The sequence below is a fragment of the Molothrus aeneus genome, chromosome 2 (assembly GCF_037042795.1).
Source record: "Molothrus aeneus isolate 106 chromosome 2, BPBGC_Maene_1.0, whole genome shotgun sequence".
NCBI lineage: Eukaryota > Metazoa > Chordata > Aves > Passeriformes > Icteridae > Molothrus > Molothrus aeneus.
In genome coordinates this window covers 6,030,201-6,045,623 of record NC_089647.1, presented here as the reverse complement: position 1 = coordinate 6,045,623, position 15,423 = coordinate 6,030,201, and the positions used below count along the sequence as shown (strand labels likewise).

The 15,423-nt window shown below is 38.1% G+C and overlaps 1 long non-coding RNA gene across 1 annotated transcript; it reads left to right on the top strand.

Moving 5' to 3' along the window:
- The first annotated feature begins 624 nt into the window (after positions 1–624).
- LOC136568420 (uncharacterized) lies at positions 625–15,160 on the top strand. Its single transcript, XR_010785209.1, has 3 exons — positions 625–701; positions 10,278–10,466; positions 15,072–15,160. It is a non-coding gene; the product is annotated as an uncharacterized lncRNA (long non-coding RNA).
- Positions 15,161–15,423: the final 263 nt, after the last annotated feature.

Sequence of the window (15,423 nt, the reverse complement as noted above, 5' to 3'; positions counted from 1 at the left end):
AGAAAAGCATCATTTACTGTCACTGTCTCTGCAGGCTATATGAGTTCCATTTATGTTTTAAACCCCCTCAGATTCATCTCCACTGAGGTCTGCTTCCTTTTGGGATCCCTGGTACAGCAGAAGAATGTGATTATTCAAGGAACTGCAGTTCAGGTTAACAGTGGAGATAAACACAAACCATTTCTGTTGAGGGCCAAAAAAGTACAGAGTAGAGAAACCCAAAGCAAGGAGTCAGGCTGAGGAGGCAAACACCAAGAACCAGCCAAAATCCATAAATGGTCTGATTGAGAGGTTTGAGAGTTCCCTGCATGCCTGTGGCTGCTTTTCCAGATAGTTCACTAACACACACATTTCATCTGGAATGGGAGCTTGTTTCACGAGGAACGTTTCACGAGGAAAATACTTTTTTGTTCTTCCTCATCCAAGATGCAGTAAAAAGCAAGTGGTAAATAGAGCTTGACACATAGTCCAAAATAGTTTCCAATGAAACATTTTTAAACTACAAAGGGTTAAAATATCTCATTTCTACACCACTGTCCCAAACAGTACCACTATCTGTCTTTCTCCTTTATATATTCCTTATTTTTGTTCCTCTCTTATTTAGGTTTCCAGTCCTATTCAAGGTGGAAAACACTCCTAACTGGGAAGCTGATGTGAACAGACATTTCACATGACTATATAGGAGGAAAGAGCTGTAGCAGGTAGGAAAAACCAAGTGTAATATAATGCTAAAAATATCTTTTATTCAGGATGCCCACACAGTTTAAAACACAATGAAATCAGTTTCATATGGCAATTTTATAGAAAAATCACCTATAACTACCATTATGTTTTACAGTGCTTTTCAGTATTTTTTTTTACTCTTGTGAGGGGGGATTGCAATCTTCTTCTGATCATAGATAAATATTTCCATTCTACTCTTGTTCACTTTAAATACATTTCACTGTTCAGGCCTTTAACCAGCTCAGTAAAACGTTTCAGATCTGAACTCTATCACTCCATTGACTGAACTTCGCAATTTAAAACTAATGTGCTGTTGCACAGTCTACAGGCACTCCTAATGGACAACTTTAACATTGTTTAGATGCCAGGTAATTTGTTACAACCTGAATTTCCTCTTCTACTTAATGGCTGAAAGTTAAATGTTTGCCATCAAAACCAGTGGTCTGTTGAACATTGATCCATGTGAGAACAGTGAACCTATGTCTCTGCAAATTTGTAAGTCATCTAAGAGGCAAAGCAAAGCTGACCTCGTAATGTCAAATCCCATTTAGAGCTGGTGAATAGGTTGGAAAGAAGGTACTTGATATCTTTTGAGCAGTATTAAAAATACACTACTGTGCAGAAAGATGAAAGCCTCAGTAAATTAATGTAGGGAGTCTGGCCTTTCCAAATAATTTATAGTTAAATTTTGTCTTTTAGGAGGAATGGGATGCAGTTAATAAGTGTTGTGACTTCAGTAAACAGTTTCTGAGCACACAGGTTTCCAGATAAGTGTTAGAAGCTGCAGCTTTGCCCTTCTGTATGCACCGTTTTATTTTAAATTGTCTTTCCTTAAACCTCATTATTAATTGCTTTCTAACTTCACTCAAAAGTAGTCACTCACATCACTTAGCTAAAGCATCCATTTGGAGTTGAAATAGATATCTAACTGCATTTTACTAAAGTATGAAGTTTTCATTTAGTCTGTATTTTACTTAAATTCTTCTTATTCACTGGTTACAGGCCACAGGAGCACCAAGGCATAGACTCATGAGGCTGGGGCTGATGCCCCACTCTAGACTAATGTTTCCATTTCCCTGCCAGGTGTCTGTATTGTCCTCACTCAATAAATTCACTCTCCTGGATGTCAGCTATGAAACTTTTGGGGCTTCCAGATTTGCACCTTTAAGATCTGACTCACACAGCTTGCAATTTGCTGCATAATTTACTGGATAGCTAACCACTTCATTTGGCTAAACTAGCAGGCATTGTTGCTGTTTAACATTCATTTTTTGCATAATGGGAATTAAATTTTTAACGACTTTTTAAAAACAGAAAAGCTTAATAACTGAAAACAAAAATGTTTAGGTAGTAAAACTTTTGCTTACAGGGCTTGCAAAGGCTCTGAGCAAATGCAAGAAAGATCTGCATCCACTCTCTTTCCAGAGTGTCACTGCACTCTTTTAAACACATATATGCTGGCAACACCCAGGGCAGGATTTGAAATGGAAATCAAAAGTTCTTTTGAAGGGCAGTAGCAATTTATCAGAATTGTCAGGGACCAGTGAAGAGGGTGGTTGCTGGATATAAAAACAAGATGTGACTCTGATGGTTGTGTGTGCTAATATATTTATGAATTTGGGCAGAAAGATGATCGGACACTTCATCTGTGCCTAATGCAATTTCATGCAGATTCTCACCAGTTGTGACCTCTTTGCATTGCTCCAGAATGTTATGCCTGAAATAGCTTGCCCTCTTCATCCCAGTATTTTTTATTAGGCTTCTGCTGTGGCCAAAACCTACAAAATCTAACTGTGCAGCCTGTGGAGTGCAATGCTTTCTGAGGAATTTAAGTGGAGCCAAAAACCAGGCTCTAATTAGACAGCTTGCTACATTCTCACCATGGAGAGGAGACAGCATGTAAACTACCCATATGCATTAATTATAATCTCCTCCCCTGCTTTCCATTTTTCAGCTTGCCAACTCTCTCTCCCCAAAATGAATTCTCCTGCCCTTCCTTTGTGGCTAAGATTAGGAGGTTTTGCCCCCTGAAATTAAATGGAGATGGGCACAGCCAAAAAAGCTGGTCTGTGGGGACCCAATCAGGCTGGTGTGCTTGGCTTTTTGTTGGGCTTTTTGGGTTTTTTGTTTTGTTTTGTTTTTTGGGGTTTTTTTTTTGTTTTGTTTTTATTTCCTACTGAGTCATCGGTGGTTGAGAGTGACAGTGGGGAACAATTAGTGTTTTCATAAAACTTAGACCTAGGGCTGAGGAGAGAGCAGGAAGCAATATATCTGTGGTGAGTAAGCCTCAAGAGCCATAATTTCCCTGTTTGTTTCAGTTCAGATGAGTGCCACCCTGTTGTTTGTTTTATAAACTGTTTAATAAACTGTAATGTTTATTAACAGTAATCCATTAAGATCATCTCCTTTGAGACCTTTCCTGTACAGCCAGTGCTCTGCACTTCAAGGCTGTAGGAACCCAGTTTTATTTTCCTCTTGTTTTTTGTTTTGCACCAATTCAGAAACTTAAATGATTTTATCTGAACTTTTATACCATGCTGCATAGAGAAAGAGATCTTAAAGCTGTTTAGGCAACCTCTGCCAGCTTCAGACTTGTCATACAGAAAAATAATGAAGTCTAAAATATATGTATGTGAGCCCCATCGTCTGAAATTGTAACAGCTCAATTTCCTTGCTAGGATGTGGGAAAATTAGCTGTGCTGTGTCATGTGGTGGATCAAGGTGGGAGGTAGCACAGGTGGTCATAACAACTGCAAAGGTTTTATTACAGAAGGCTCTGCTCATTTTTAATAAAATTGTCCTTGAAACCCAGCTAGCCAGAAATTAATAGGAAGCTTGCAATGATTTTTTTTTTCCCCCCCAGGAAAGCAACTCTGAAATTTCACATAGTGAAAATCACTTATCAGTGCATCTAAACCGAGTTTTATTTTAAAATACAGTTTTTAATTAAAGTTTGCAATTCTGAGCCTGCTGCTAGTACCTGATATCTTGCTAAAAGGTCACAGCACTGGTGGCATTAATGGCATGAGAGCCTGATATAGGAGATTATGAATGCTCAAATTGCCTTTCAGTGCAGGTTTATCATGAGGAGGGGCTGCAGGCATTCCTGGCTGAGGGCAGGTTTAGTGATGGAAGGGAGGTGCTTGTTCTTTGGCATGGCTGCTGTCACAGGAACCAGGCTTTTCCTGGGGTGGGGGTGAGCAGGGAAGGGGCAAATGCTGGTCCATGGTCTCAGCTCCCCCCTTTGAGGAGGGTGTTGCTCCAGCAGCCCCAGCAGAGGCTGGGGATGGTGACTGGGGGGCAATCATGCCCTAACCCCTTGAGATAACAGGGGTTAAACACCCCCTCCCTGCACAAGCCTTAGGAGTTGTCCTTAGCAAAAGCAGGAGCTGCCTCTTTTGCCTCATGTCACTCACTCTTGAGGTGACAAAAGTGACTTTGACTGTACTCTTGGACAACTTTGAACTGGATTGGTTCCAGTTGTATCTTGAGATGTAAACAGAAGATCCTTGAGCTGCTTTACTGCAGCTGACAGCGATTCAGGGGGACTGTGGAGCTTTGGGCTCTTGCCAGAGGAGAGAGGAGATGCAGCTATTCTCAGAGTGGCGTTGCGCAGAGCTAAGGAGAAACAAATTCGATTTGGAAGCTGTGAAAGAACCTCACCAAGTGAAGTAGATGGTTTTTTTTTGCTGGGGGAGGCTGGCCTTGCAGCATTCTGAGCTCCTTAGGGAGCCCAGTGTCACACCTCCTGCCCCTGGAGCATATCTGAAGTAAAGCAGAGCGATGGACTTTGCACAGCAACGTGAGTAACCTTGGTGCTGCCTGAGCCAGCAACCTGGAGCTGCTGCTGTGCAGAGCAGGCAAAGGACAAGACTTGAAAATCCTCCAGTTTGGCTTGAAGGAAGATGCTAAGGAGGCCTTAGAGCCAATGTTCTCCAGCAGTAAGCACCAGACTAAGCCATCTGCAAACAACCCCAAGGATAGATTGGGCACAGCCTTATTACTCTGGTCATAACTCTGCATTACTATTACTTGAAAAATATATTGGTCTAGTGAAAGCTGAAATTAAGTGGAACATATTGCCACTGCCCTCAGGGATCTGGCATGGAACCACCACTGAAAGCAGAAATGATCATTTGCAAACAGAACAGAAAGCAGAGCTCTGAGAGTCAGAGGCACTCACTTCAGAACATCTGCCAGATGAGCCATGGCATAAGCTGCAGCATCAGATTATATGTGTTGGGCTGTTGGGTTTTGTTGCTATTTTCTTTTAAAATTGCTGTTTGGACTCGTGTAAAGCCATGATCCTAGCCAAAGACAGTGCTAAGGTTGAAGATCCAGATGAAGTAATTATGTCTAGCACAGGGTCTCTGAGACAACATATTTCCAAACTTGTGTTATCAATATGAAAGGGAGTTAGCAATAGCAGATTTTTCTAAGTACAAAGGTGGTCAGAATGATTCAGAAAATAAACAAATAAATAAAAGGGCACCTTTAAAAGGTTTTTGTTAAGGAATGCAAAATCTGAGCCATGGCTTCAGCCATATTGAGGAAACCACCATGCTAAAAAATACTACCTGCAATTGGTAAAAGTAGCTCTAAAGTGAGATTTTTAAAATAGTCTCTCTCTTTACTTTTCTACTATAGAGAAAAAACTGCTTGTTATAAACAATTATTCTTATTTTTATGAAGTATCCTTTCTGTAGGAAAATAAACCAAGTAAACTTTCTAATTTGGAGCCTTGGGAACCACAGCACGTTCCAAAGAAGTCGTCTGTGGAAACTGGTCGTGACAAACAGATGCCTTAGGTAGGTCACAGTGATATCAAAAAGGGACTTTTGTCACTGCAGAGAAATTCTTGCTCAGGCAGAAGAGGTTATGTCAGTGTGAGGCAAAATGGGAGGGAAGGAAAGGTCTTTGTGCCCAAGAGAGTTTTATATGGGCAATAACCTCCCCTTGATGAGCTGGCTGAGCCTGGGGATGTGATTTATCTGGTGTTAATGAGCTTTCTGCAGCCTCCAAACACCTGAGACAACACAGGGTGTCTCAGAGATTAGCTGACTACAGTTAGGAACTTGCTTTCTTGTGCTGGAGACTTTTTATTATGCTGACTGCCATTAGGGCTGTGTTTGGTTGAGGAAGGTAGAGGAAGTGGAAAACTGTTATTCTAGGAAGGTCTTTGTGCAGAGGCCTGTGTTAGAGGTTCAAGGCCAAGCAATAGATCTTAGAAACTGAATGAGTTTCTCAACAGAGCTTTTGTGTTGCTCAGCAGCCAGGAAAACAACCTAAGGATAATAGCTTCTGAGAAAGGTAAAGACTAAATAACTTTGGTTTTCTCATTAAAATCTTCTCATTATTTAGGAAGATATTCACCTAAGACAGCAAAATACTGTTTTGTACTTCAGACTTCCTCTGAACTTGGGCCTCTGAAAAGTTTATACTGCAAAGCAGACAGAAAGAACAAAAAAAATGGAAGGAACTGCTTGCTCCAGCTAACAAAGCAGGAATTAAATCCAGGCTGGATTATTCCCCCACCCTACATGCAGCCTGATTTGGCCAGTGCCAGGCTGCTCTGTATTGGTGAGTGACACATAGTCTCTATACTTATGAAAAAAAAGTACAGTCACTGATAAGCCTCTCGATATGCCTTGTCCTTTCAACAACAAAGTTAACCACTGGAGGAGGCTTTGCATGTAAATGAGGTTCTCTTCAGGTTTCAAATCTAATCAAAGTGGAATTCAACTTTCTTCTAAAGGATATGCAAAACTAGTTGGTCAAACATCCTTCAGCCTCTAAGTTTATCACCAGCCTGACGTCAGTCTGGAAATCCCAACTTTCTTAAGAGATGATAAATGTTATCTGCCAATCTCTTCCACTGAATAAACTCTGTTTGATCTGCATTAATCACACTTGGCAGAAGCTGTTCAAGCCTGCTAGCAGCAATCCTGGTGAACAGCTTGGCATCATTGCTTAATAATGAAGTGGAACAGTATGAAAAAAAAATATGAAGGAGCCTCCTTTTCATTGCCACCCCAAAGTTAATGAAACACACATTAAAATGTATGGTTTGAAATATTCAATAGATCTGAAACTGTCTTCTTCTAATCATATTATTGCTCTCAAGGGCAAAACATATCCCTTTCTTTTTCCCTTTTCTGCTATAATGCTATGTGCCAGAAGTGCATGGGAAAAAGAAATACCAGATACTTCTGTAATTTTTATACTTTTTATCATTTTTATAAATGAATGTTCAATGTCCTGAATTAATCTTCACAAATTTTGCCCAAGAATATTTGAGTCATTATTGCTTTCATTCCAATATGATGAAGCACAGCTCAGAGCTCAACAATTCCTGCCATTTTCCTTACTAAGGAGAGAGAGGGCCTGGGACAGATCTGTGCATCACTTCAGCCCAGCAAACCCTATTTTGGGGTAGGCTGTCTGGATATTTAAGCAGTGAGTGGAACACAGTCACTTCCCACAAAATTTCCCCAGAATTTCCACTGAAATGCTTTGTCTGCTTGCAGGTTCTCATGCAGCAAATGCTTCCAAACCTCTTTTCAGTGACTTTGCTTGTGTGTGTGGCTGCACTGAACTCAGTGGGACTGTTGACATGGGGAAAGCCTGGCACAGAAATAAGGAATTGATAGAAACATCTATTAGAAATAGATGAATAGAGAAATGTGCTCCTGGGGGGTTACACAGCACCTGCCTTGGTTTGGAATAAGTGGGAAGAGGGAGTAATAAAGAAAGTGAGTAGAGAGGGAAGTACAAAAAGTGGAGTCACAGCACTGAAAAATGAGATGTAAGAATGGAAGAGAAAAGAACAGAGGAGGCAAAGTGAAAACAGTGAAAGTATTTAGTTTGCTTGTGGTTAGATGGGGAAAATAATGTTTTTTAAGAAGGGAAAGATCTTCTCCAAAACCTTTCTGGGTGTGCAGGGCCTGCTCAGCAATTACTCACAATGTTCTACTGAGGAATCTCTCTTGTAAAAAAGAACATTGGCAAAACTAGTGTGATTGACAAAGGAAAAAACACCGATTAACTTTTCCTCCCTAAAAAAGATCATAGACTTCTCCAGAGACAATAAAAATGTTTCCATGTTAGGAGTATGCAGGGATGTAAGGATAACATGGCTGTTCTTCTTTATAAATGTCCATTCATCTCAGCTTAAGCCTTGAAATTTTGAGACTAAAAGACCACTTAAACACAGGTTTTTTGAAGCATCATCATCATTTTATGATCCTCTGGGCCTTTTCCTAAACTTTTATTTCTGAAGGTCGAAGTTGCTTTAAAATATATTAATAAGTTTAAAAAAAGCATATTCCATCTAGTATTCCAACAAATTCAGTGAGTCCATCCTGTTAAAATATAAACTTCTTCCTCTAGCCTATAATATATACTACTATTGAGATTTTTCTAATTAAAAACTGTGTAATTTTAATTTTAATTTTAATTTTAATTTGAACCCGCCCTCTGAAATCATGTAACATTGTAGTTAAAGTAACAATGAGCCTTCTTCTTTTTCTCAGGAATTTATTGCACTGCACAAAAGTTTATTACAGAAGGGAAAGGCTTACAATGAGTAAAAAAATTAAGAAATTATGGCACAAACATATATTAGGTAAGACCTTAGCATGATGTATGACATTTTTTCTGAAGTTTGTATATTCAGACAAAGAAATTAAGAAGGAATTAATTAAGTTATCACATTTTGGAAGACGTGTTTAAATACTTCAGCTCAGTGGTGGCCACAGAAGCTACTTTCATTCTTAAAACAAGCAAGTTAATTTCTGAAATTTCATTTTGATGCTTGAACTTTCACATGAGACACTTGGAAGCCTATGAAAATATTTAATTAATTACTAGTGGGCCAAGATATTTCCTATTACTGGTAACATGTGTTTTGTTACTTGCAGACACCTACACTGATGTCTCATGAACTTACAGGGATTTACTACGTATTCATCTCCCTGGAAATACACTTTTGGCTATGCCCACAAATAACTTACATTTTTACTTCTATTTCATTAAAGAATTGCAGTATCCATATGGCTATATATATGTAATGCATACTATATTAATTCAAATTACTCTCCCCTCCCTAAGAAACTGTCAGTTTAATGAGACATCACAAATAAAGTGCAATCTGAAAAAAAAAAAATCTCTCACCTATAATTGCTCAAAGCATGCATTCTCTCTCCAAGCTTCATTTTCACTGCATGTGTAATGTTTTTAAAGTGGTGTTGGATGTAATGCCTCTTACTCTGAACACTCTTCACTTCCTGGCTCAAGCTTCCTTCTTGATATAAGAGGCAAAAGTTGAAATTGCTTCTAGACATGTAGGGAGAGCACTAGAATACAAATTAAAGTCTTTGCAAGGTTTTGATAAGTCAAGAGTCCACTATCTCAGAAGCAGTTAGGCTAATCAATAATGAGGAAATGTTAATTAATTCATGTGCTTGTACTGGAGCATCCTTTTACAAACGTATGTATAAATATATGTTTATATATATGTATATATTTATATAAATATATGAGGTGACTAAGGCCACATTCTTTTGTCTCTGTTATTCAAAGGAGCATTTTCTAAAGCCTCTACTGAAAACTGAATCTGACCACACAAAACAGGAAGAATATAATAAAAGGAAAGAATGTATGAACTGTATGAAAGAAGAACTATCAAAAAAGCATGGACCCAGAATTAGGGCCAGTATGGAAACAAAAAATTATGGATAAAATCTTCAAAAGCATCTTATTCCCAGGTTCCAAAATGGTAGATTACACTGAATTGAATTTTACATCCATCCACTGGAATATCTTCTCTCAGACACATTTTAAACCCAGGAGTCTAAGCAACTATTGCCCAAATGCATTTTTGTCAGAAACTTTTGTTTTAAAATGTAGATAGTAAGACAAAGAGTAATTTATAATGGCATGATATATACATATTGGTAACCACAGTGTCTCAAATTCTTTTCTAAAATGTTTTTTTGGGGTTTGTGTAAATGGCAAGGTTCCTGCAATTTCAGTTCCCTTAAAACTACTGTATGGTTGGAAAAGGATAATTTATGAGAAGCAGTGTTGTTTTGGAAACATGCAGCTTTTAGTATCAATTTGAATTTTTCAGATAAAGGGTAAAAATTGTATTGAGTAATATAGAAAACAGAAGACCTTTTCAAAGGTTAATGTAAATATCAGGAAACCATTTAGACCATTCTTTTTTATTATTATTTTGTTTATTAAGATTAAAGGACTTATTGCTCTTCTGAAGTGAAACTTCAGTACCCTGAGGAAGGTAAAAAAACTCTGCTCAGGAATTCAGGTACTGCTTACAGACACGTGATCTATGGTGTAAAATATCTGAGGATACTGCTACAGAGGATGCTTAAAAACTTGCAAGATGTTTGGCAAGTTGGAAATTTTTCCTTGCTTCAACATAGCATTTATTAGCCATGTATTTATACCCTGAGACAAAATGGTTATTGTTTATGAATCAATTCACTTAGCAAATCCAAATTAAAACGGTAAGTACTCTGCTGTATTTCTTTCAGAACATCTCATCACTGCAGGATAGACAGAACTGTGAAGGACCTGGAGATTAGGAGGTGACCTCAGGATAATGAACAATGAATGCGTGTGCATGCTGGCTAGATGGACTTGATCAAGATGTTACAAACATTGTCAAGGAGGTGTAAACATGGTGGAAACAGACTTCTGAAGATGGCTCATCAGGATTTCTGGTAAGCACATTTTTTGGCTTCATTTTCTGCTGTAACCTTTGGTGTGGACAACCAAATCGTTCCCCAGATTTTAACTTCACGACTACAGGCAGCTGGAATGCTGAGGTAAATGTATTTATCTCCCCAAGGGAAGAAACCAGGCATTGCCAATGAGAGCTCAAGGGCTACCAGTCTGAATTTTCCTCCTGTATGGATTTGAGACTCTGGGTAACCTACCAGGTCTCTCTCCTCACCTTTTTTTTGTTTTTCTCAAGTCTCAAGTTTGGTGTTGGTGTTCCCTTGTGCTTGTTAAAACCCTGTCACTCCTGGTGACCATGGTTGTGTTTTCACTGTAAACTTATCTAGAACTTCTGATGGAACTTGAAGTGTAAACAACAAATAAGTCTGGTCAGAGGGATGGCAGATTCACTTGTCTTCCAGGTAGCTGACAGTGACTCATTTCTTTCCAAATAAATGCCACCTTTCTTTGAGCAAAACCACATTAGAGTAGATAAAATGGCATGAGAACCTTTAAAAAACCCAAGCACGGCATAAAAATGCGTTGTCACTTAAAAATCCCAATTAAAAACAAAAAAGAAACATAGTACACTCGAAGTATTGGATCACACCTGCTGCAGATAAAACTAACAAAGCATCACCTACCTTGTGGAACAGAAAAGAAATCTTGTTTGAACATAAACAAATGAATCTGACAGGATTATTTTTGGCCTGTTTTTAGAGAAACAGAAATGCAGACAGCTGACTACAACAAATGAATTCAGAAACAATGCTTGGAATCATTACTCTTGATAATTAAAAACAGTTGCAATTTTTTTTCAATATTGAGATATAATGACAAGCACCCAGGGGTAATATTTCCTTTTCTTTGACATATGGGAAATTTTTAACTTTTATTTTAACAGTGAGAGCTATACTGTGGAATCTAGAACTTGGAAGAACATGGATTTGAACATGAACAAAAGCAGTTTTAATATTTCTTTTAATACAAGTAGCCACGATTCTTTTACCCCTTGGTTTAACCCTTACATAAGGTCATGGGTTGTCCTTGCAATTGTTTTGTAACTTTATTACTTAGGGGAAAAAAAAAAAAATCAAAATGTGAATGTGTCAGAGTTCTGATGGTGAATAAAGGGACCTGTCTTGGCATTGTTATATCTTTGTAAATATGCTTGCCAAAAAGATGTGTTAATACTGCCACACCAGATCTCTCAGTCAACACAGATTGCCTTTAAGAGCCTTGCCTACTATTTCTTCAGGGAGTTGATTTGATTGTTTATAGGTCTAGGAGCTCACACAGCAGATCTTCCTCTGTTTTTACTCATGGGATTTTCAAGCACTCCCCAGTTTTCTGGAGATAAACTAGACAGATATATGTAAGCTAATTTGATTATTTGTTATGACAAGGTTAATTTGATTATTATGACTTTGAGCTTTTGAGATCCAACTCTGTCATCATTTATCTTGCCAGGTGATGGGGTTTTTTTTTCCCTAAGAATTTCAAAAATAGAACCAGGCCAGGGTTAACTGTATGTTTGACTCCCCACAATGTTTATTCCAAGGTCTCTCACTCAGGCACCTGACCACCAGCAATCTCCTTTATCCCTGTGGCCTTCATCCCTTGCTGTGAAGATGAGTTTATGCATTAAACCCCTTGCCATAATCAGCTTAACAACTGTGAATTTAAGTTCCTGTTTGCAGTTGCTGTTGTCTCTTGGGGCTGATGAGTTAATGGCAGCCTTCATAAAAAACACCAGTGTTTTTCCTGTAAGGAAATAATAACTGCAAGGAAAAAAAACAGTGAAGCTAAGAACAAGATGATTAAACAAGCATCTTTAAACAAGGCATGATACATAGCAGGTAAATAGCTGTGAAACAATTGAGACCTTGTTACCTGCTTTGTCTTCAGATACATGTCCTGCTGTGAGCTCATGGCTAATTGTTTGAAATATTTCCCTCTAGCCTCTTCCTTTTAATTTTTTTTTAATTCCTTCTATATTAATGACCAGTAACAGCTACTGCTTCACACTGGTACAAGCAGTCAAGTCTGAACAAGTAGCAGACTGATCCATTCCTTGTAGTCCCTTATCCTTAAAGTTCTTATAGCAAGGGACACAGAGAAGTTTCCTCTTTCACTGAATATGTGGAAAAGAGAACCAAGTTTTCCATGATGTAATTGCACCTGAGCTCTTTAATAGAGACAATGAAAGGAGCATGCATTTGTTATTGACTGGGGGAGGAAAGCTAAATGCTCTGCCATCTGGGGATTTTATTGAGCAGCACTTTGAAATATTCTAAAATGAAAGTGAGCAGCCTGATCCATATGTTGGCAAAGGAGAGAATGATTTGAATTAAATTTGCTATTCTGGGTTCTAAGAGAGTATTGGTCATCATAACCTTGGAGGTAAAAGAGGTGTAATTGCTTTCCTGCAATTATAGGTGGAGTTCATACAGAAATTGTTCCTAAAAAGACAAAGTCAACCAACAGCCAACTATTGCAAGCCAAATTATCTGCCCATAGAAACAGTAACAACCCCATTGACACTAGAGGAGTTTTATCCATTTACAATAGCAAAGATCTGCCTTCTTACTGAGGTTTGTTGTTGTACACAGTCTGGCCTGAGGTCATTCTGTAATTACTATAGAAAATAGTGTACTCACTTGATAACTTCTTCGAGCAGAAAAGCAATTAGCCTGCCAAGTGACTTGATGTTCCTAAGAAGGTGCTGGAGTTTTGGAGGCTGCAGGTTTTTAGCAGAAATAAGTGGAAGAGGGAAAAAGTCTGGCTGGCAGAGTACAAAGGAGAGGTCTGGCTAGGGAGATAGAGATGGCCACTTTAGGAATTACAGCTCCCAACAAAAACTCAAAGCTTTGATGCAACACAAACTCAGAAAAACACTTTGCTGCCAGCTAATGGTACAGGGGCCTTGCAATAGTGGGAAAAACAACTGGAGATTCTGCCTGAACAATTTCCCCAGGCTGTTCTAGGCTGGCGAGCAGCAGCCACATTCTACAAGATCAGTTGTCACGTCTTTCTGTCTAAAATATTATTGGTGCAAAAATGAAAGAGATCTTTCTGTTATTAGCATTATTATCTTATTCATATCATTTCTAATGTGTAAAATGCTGCTTGACCAATGCTTCAGCCAAATCCAAGCTTACTGGATTAGGATGGTGCTGGTGAAATCTCAGTTTACTGGGCACAAAGGCAGAGATGGAAATGTTAGTGGATATCTCAGATTGTTGCAGTATTGTTATCACAATAGCACAAAGTATTATTTTGTTATGGAAATCAAGACAATTTCTCTCAAACAGAAAATAGATGCAACACATGATGGACTGTGCAACGTCTGAAAAAACTGCTCAGGCAATTGGGAATTGAAGAATAAATTAAAGTGCAGCAACCCTAAAGAATAATAACCATTTTTTGACTCTATTAGAGGGGAAAATGATTTTGCAAAGTGTGATTTACCTGGTTCCATAGAGCAGGCTGTATTGCAAGCCTCTGTTGCGTTTTCTTTTCTCGTTATAACTCTCAAAAAACAATTTTGAATCAATATGATGTGGAATATTGGAATGTCAGTATCTATTGAAAATGAACTGGTTTATGCTGATCTGATCTAACTAAAATCAATGCAGATATCTTTAGAAAAATATTTTCTTTTGGTGATGAAGCCATATAGGGTTATTTGGTAAATAAATGCTCCCAATTGTCTGCTTTTTTAGATAAAATGTTTATGTAATTGAATCTCTGTTTATCAATAGCTAAAGGTCTTTTTTTGTTCCATGCAAACTAGATTAAAAAAGAAAATACTCATAATTCACAGTAAAATTTATTTTAAGAGATATACATATATAAATGTGTAAAATAGTTTTTTTCAGACCTGCACATTACTGACATTAGTTGGAAGAAATAGAATGCTAAGTCCATGTATATCTAAAAGCTTTGTGTTTCTAGATGTAGGAGAAATAGTAAGATTGTATTTCCCCATCTACTTTCAAAAAATGAAAACAAAACACCAGCCACTTATTAATACAAACTCTTTTTAAAATCCCAGTCAAGTTCCTAGAAGGCTCCTACCACCCTGATTTGAGTTTTGTAAAAGTCACTGTAAATACAAAAGAAAGCAAATCTGTGCAATGCAATGCCTCTGAGGAGACAAGGAATGCAGTCTAGATCTAAGAAAAAAAGGAGGGTTAATGTTTTCTTCAGACTAGAATGCACATTATCTAAGTTCATAAATTCTTCTTGAAATCTTCGCTTTTTAAGGTAGAAAGAAAGGGAGGGGTGGGAAACAGTCTCAAGTTGATATTTTTTAAGGGAAACTTTTAAAATTAGTTTTCACTTTCATTTTAAAAGGAGAAATGTACTTTCTGTGTTCAAGAAAGTAAAATCTGGTTAAATTTAAGTGGCCATCAAGCAGTTTCAAGACAGAATTCACTTCATGTATCAACTCATCTCAGAGGGTGTTTGACATCAGGAGCTCTCACTACTCCTCAGAGACTGCAGCTGGTGGGAGGCTTCCTGAGAGAGCAAGAGAAACAGGAGCTCAGGAAATGTAGAATATCTTATAAGCACCAATAATTTTATCCTCTCCTATTTTCTAGCCTTTGTTGGGACAAAATCCTGCAGATTCATGTGCAGGGATCCTACAGATCTCACCTAAAAGAGTGAAATCTCCAAGGTAAGGAGAAACACAGGTAAAGTTTTATAACAGATGCATATTTTTGAGCATGTATCACTTTTCAGGGATATAAGATGTAAGAACAGATGTAATGAACTAGTTAAGTTCAAGTGTAAGCCTGTCATTGCTGCAAGCTGGGAGTAAGAGTTGTAGCCAGCAGAGTTCAGTCTGCAAGTATTTGACATCCATATGCAATGTCAAATAATTTTCTAGGGCCAGATAGTCATGAATAAAAGTTCATAGATTAATTCCACAGTTTTCTCTGCTACAATTTT